The following is a 5,342-nucleotide window of genomic DNA, read 5'->3' on the forward strand; positions in this document are numbered from 1 at the left end:
TGAGCTGGCGTACACTGCCCTCTGTGGCAATGAGTTCCACAGGTTCACCACTCTCTGAGTGAAGAAATTCCCCCTCATCTCTGTCCTAAATGGTTTAGCCCTTATCCTTAAATTATGTCCTCTAGTTCTGTTCTCACCCGCCAAGGGAAACATTCCTTCTGCATCCAGTCTGTCTAGACCTGTCAGAATTTTATACACTTCTATGAGGTCCCCTCTCAATCTTCTAAACTCCAGTGTGTACATCCCTAAACTACATAGTCTCTCCTCATAGGTCATTCCCGCCATTCCTGGTATCAGCCTGGTGAATCGCCGCTGCACCCCCTCCATGGCAAGAACATCCTTCCTCAGATGAGGCGACCAAAACTGTACACAGTACTCGAGGTGTGGTCTCACCAGTGCCCTGTACAGCTGCAGCAAGGTATCCCTGTTCCTGTATTCTAACCCTTTTGCTATGAAGGCCAGCATACCGTTTGCCTTCTTGACCGCCTGTTGCACCTGCATGCTCGCCTTCAGTGACTGGTGTACAAGAACACCCAGGTCTCTCTGTACTTCCCCCTCTCCCAATCTATTGCCATTTAAATAATAATTTGCCCTCCCGTTCCTGCACCCAAGGTGGATAACTTCGCACTTGTCCACATTATAGTGCATCTGCCATTTATCCGCCCAATCGCCCAGTCTGTCCAAATCGCTCTGGAGCTTCCTGGTCTCTTCCTCTGAGCCCACCCCCCCTCCTAGTTTAGTGTCGTCTGCAAATTTGGAAATGCTGCATCCGACTCCCTGATCCAGGTCATTAATGTAAATTGTGAACAGCTGGGGGCCCAGGACAGATCCCTGTGGTACCCCACTTGTTACTGCCTGCCATTCAGAAAATGAGCCGTTTATTCCAACTCTCTGTTTTCTATCTGACAGCCAGTTCCCTATCCACGCCAAAACTTTCCCCTTTATCCCATGAGCCTCAATTTTCCATGCTAATCTTTTATGTGGGACCTTATCGAAGGCCTTTTGGAAGTCCAGGTACACCACATCTACTGGCTCTCCCCCATCTATTCTACCAGTTACTCCCTCAAAAAATTCCAATAGATTAGTCAAGCACGATTTACCCTTTGTAAATCCATGTTGACTCTGTCCTATCCTGTCCCCATATGCTAAGTGCTCCGCTATTTCATCCTTAATGATGGACTCCAGCATTTTGCCCACAACTGATGTAAGGCTTACAGGTCTGTAATTACCTGCTTTTTCCCTACCCCCCTTTTTGAATAGTGGGGTAACGTTAGCTACCCTCCAATCCATCGGCACTGTTCCCGAGTCTAATGAATTCTGAAAAATCATCCTTAGTGCATCCGCTATCTCTAGGGCCACCTCCTTCAGTACCCTAGGATGCATGTTATCAGGCCCTGGGGATTTGTCCACCTTCAATCCCTTTAGCTTCCTTAACACCATATCCTTAGAGATATTGATTTGCGTCAGTTCCTCCTTTGCCAATGTCCCTATTTTTCCCGATATCCCAGGGAGGTTTTTTGTGTCTTCCTTCGTAAAGACTGACCCAAAGTATGCATTTAGTTGATCTGCCATTTCCTTATTTCCCATTATATATTCCCCCGTATCTGACTGCAATGGACCAACTTTGGTTTTCACCAGTCTTTTCCTTTTGATATACTTATAAAAGCTTTTGGAGTTAGTTTTTATATTTTCCGCCAGCTTGTTTTCGTAAGCTATTTTGCCCCTCTTGATTATGCCCTTTGCCCTCCTTTGCTCTATCTTAAACTGTTCCCAATCTTCCGCTCTGGCGCTTTTTTTGGCTATTTTATACGCCCTATCTTTGGATTTTATGCTGTCTCTAATTTCCCCTGTTATCCACGGTTGAGTCACCTTTTTAGATTTCCTTTTAAAATCCTTTTATGATGATAATAGGCTGTGTATGATGATAATATTATATGCCATAGTTTGCATCTTCAGGTATGTCTGGGGACAGAGCCACAGAACAAGAAATGAACCAGATGTACAGCATTTTGAACTGATAAAATGGATAAGAGCAGAATAATTCTAACTGGCTGGTGACGACCAGCCCCCCTTTTTGTAATTACAGGAACATTGGACGTCCGGAATGAGATGGAGCGTCCTCGCCTTGATTCTAGGGATAAATATAAGTATTGCCATTATCGAGGGGGATTAGTAATAAGGAGAACACAGGATGAGGTGTATTCTAGTGTAGCACATAGAATTACTAAGCTTGCCATTAATATGAGTACTTTTGAGATACAAAACAAACCTGGAACTCCCTGTGGGTAAAACAATTAGAGGATCCACAGGAGGAAAAAATCTATCTTACAAAGATGTAAGAAACGGGGAGTATTGGAAACGACCGGAGCAGGGTATGCGGCCGGGTTAGCAACAGTTAATAGCTTGGACATAGAAGGAGTAAACGAAGGAGTAGAAGAATTACAAGCAAAAATAGAGAAGTTACTAAAACAAGCTACTGGAAATAGCCAGCAATTGACACTGGCAGGGAAACCAAACAATAATGCAATTGTCGGGGGTGGAAGAGATAGTAGCCCCCCATGCAGAAACAATCAATACAATTATTGATAGACTTAATAATGCTTCTCACTAAACCGATAAGGAACTAATATGTGCCACGTAGGGCTCATGGCTATTGTTGAATGCTCAGCATAACATGAGGCAAATAAATAATGGACAGATCCCTGATTGGATTACTAATAAGGATCTGGAACCTTGGATTGACACAAATAAAAGCCTATGTAAGGAATGTAAAATGGGACAAGTACACCGGGCAGGTGATTGTCTGACCCCATGGACTAAGATGATTGGCTTTGTACTGGCCATCCCACAATTCCCAGAAGGGGGACAACTCCGATACGACGTGATTAATATAGGAGAAGTACAAAGGGAAAGTGGGTTAAATATCATGATGTCCCTACCAAGGTGCTTTGGGAAAGGGATGAAGATAATAAACAGAAGAATGAAACCTAAAGGGGGGTGGTAGTGGACGGGTGCCACCACAAGGGAAGGACATGGGTGTGCACACACCCCCCCACCGAGGGAGACACATCCGAGTACGGATTTACGAAAATTACCAATTGCACCCTCGAGGTTCACCCAAGGGGATACACCGGACCTGGGTAGCATCAAGGAACAATGGGACCTGTTGTGTCACCACAATTGAACAGAAATATGAATATCAAGATATGGCTTATACCATTCCCCAACCAAACCGTTGTTTTGGTCTAAAGATACCTACACAGATAGGAAAACCTGGTCATTTGATAATATGAGACTTACTAAAAAGGGTTGAAACTTATGTCATACCAGAGCCAAAGGCAATTCCTAAGTTAGAGGAAGCTTGGCAGAAGTTACGGCAGGAAACGGAGGAAATTTTAAGTACTATCATAAAATAGAAGAAGGCTTAAAGAAACAACAGAAAGACATTAGTGCAACATTAGAGGAAACTCACCCACTTCCTCATATTTTGACAATTGGGGATCAGGATGGTCGGGGACTTTGGGCGCCTCGGTGGTACAAGGCATAATGATATTCCTCTTGATTGTTATTCTGATATATTGTGTATTTTTATTTCTCCAGTGCCTTTGTGCCAGAATGAGTAAGGCCGAAATTGGTGCGGTGAAAGAAGTAGAGCCTGAGGAGGGGCAGGTAGCGATGTTAAGAATGGACAACTCCCCTGCCTCTCCAAGGCAAATGGTGTAAGACGCGATGGGAAGCCCTGAAATTATATGGGATTAATTGGGCATGGTAATTAAAGACCGGGCCGGCCAACCGTAAGATGGAGGTGGCAGAAGGAGGGTGGCAGAAGGAGGGTGGTGAATGAGGACTGGTGTGTGATGACAGTCTCGAATTGGCACGTCACACACCCCACGTGGGAATGAGGGACAGGCTTGAGCAGGAAAGCCTCAACCATTAGTGTAGGGTCTAAGGGGCCCCGGGAATGGTTACACCGGACGGAGTGCATAAAGGAAAGCCCACCCTAAAGGAAAGACCACCGTAAAGGAAAGACCACCATACCACAGAGGGGGAAGTCGGCCTCCAAATTGATAAGATATATATATATACATGTATAACCTAAACTGGTAGAAGGCCAGGGAGTGCACGCTCTGGCAGACACCAGGAAGTGGAAATACACGTTGACCTGTTTTGGAGCAATTGTCCAAAGGTCAAAAGGGAGGACTGAAGTAAGATATTAAAAATTGGATTTAATAAGGTAAAACAAACCAGGATTCATCTATAACACCAATATATAAAATGGAGGGAATAGGTTAATTTGTGCTCTGAGTTGAACAATAGAAGTCTGTAAAAATTGTATAAACCCAGATAAGGTTTAAACAGGACTATGGGTTAACTGCGGAGAGATTAAAACTGTCAAAACAACCCCTTAGAAAGAGGGAGAGATATATGGGTTCGGCCACGCGAGTCGACACCCTTGCACTTAAGGGTTTGTTAAGTGTGAAGCTCAATAGGGTTCTATTCTTTTAACTAACTAAAGTGTTTTTGCTCTGTAGAAATAATTCAAGAGAGAGAGACAGAAAGTCTGCGGATTGCCCGCTTTGGAAAGATCTACTATCTTAGAGAAATACTTAGAAAGACCAAGCCATCTGACAACAGCAAATGGACGATCGTAAAGTAATAAAATTGAGGCCCGGGTCATGAGAAAGTAACAAGACCAACTGATAACGAAATGTGAGATTTGTAAGCGACTGGAAGAATGGAATGTCATGGTTTTATAATTACAATTTAACTATAATTCTGTATATGTTAATAAGCTTATCCCCGCCTTTAGGGCAGGGCCTTAAGTTTTGTATAACTGTGAGAACCTCAAGAGATTCGGTGGAGTTGGAGCCTTGTGTTGGGACGCAAGAGCCATAGCTCCCCAGGCCTGAATAAACCGTTTTTACTTCAATTATTGGGTCTGTCTTTCTTACAACAAGCCAGTGTTGTCGACTGTGTATATCACTCAGTCCACACTTTGGGGGCTTACATCAGTATGAGAGTGTGAGTGTATGTATGTGTGAAAGAGAGGGTGTCTGTGGGTAATTTTAACCCCCAAAAATGGATGGGTTTGGGTCGGGTGGGAACTAAAAATGTAAAAAATCTCAAACCCAAAACCAACCTTCCTCGAACCTGCCCACTTCTGCTTTTAACGGAGGTGGGATGGGGTGGCGGGGGGGGTGGGTGGCAGGTGACCAACCCACTCCCAGGAGGCAGGTCGCTCATTTAAATATTTACTGAGGCTGCGGGTCTCAGATTTTTCTCTGTTCCAGCTTTAACGCTGGCTGGTCTGGTTTCCCGGGCCTTGAGAAACCCGACAGCTA

General features: G+C 44.3%; 1 long non-coding RNA gene across 1 annotated transcript; it reads left to right on the plus strand.

Moving 5' to 3' along the window:
* The first annotated feature begins 1,908 nt into the window (after positions 1-1,908).
* Positions 1,909-4,930, plus strand: LOC147102880 (uncharacterized). Its single transcript, XR_015073150.1, has 2 exons — positions 1,909-3,719; positions 4,533-4,930. It is a non-coding gene; the product is annotated as an uncharacterized LOC147102880 (long non-coding RNA).
* The last annotated feature ends 412 nt before the right edge of the window (positions 4,931-5,342 follow it).

The sequence above is a fragment of the Somniosus microcephalus genome, chromosome 21 (genome assembly GCF_052327205.1).
Source record: "Somniosus microcephalus isolate GS21.2 chromosome 21, FLI_Smic_1.0, whole genome shotgun sequence".
Taxonomy (NCBI): domain Eukaryota; kingdom Metazoa; phylum Chordata; class Chondrichthyes; order Squaliformes; family Somniosidae; genus Somniosus; species Somniosus microcephalus.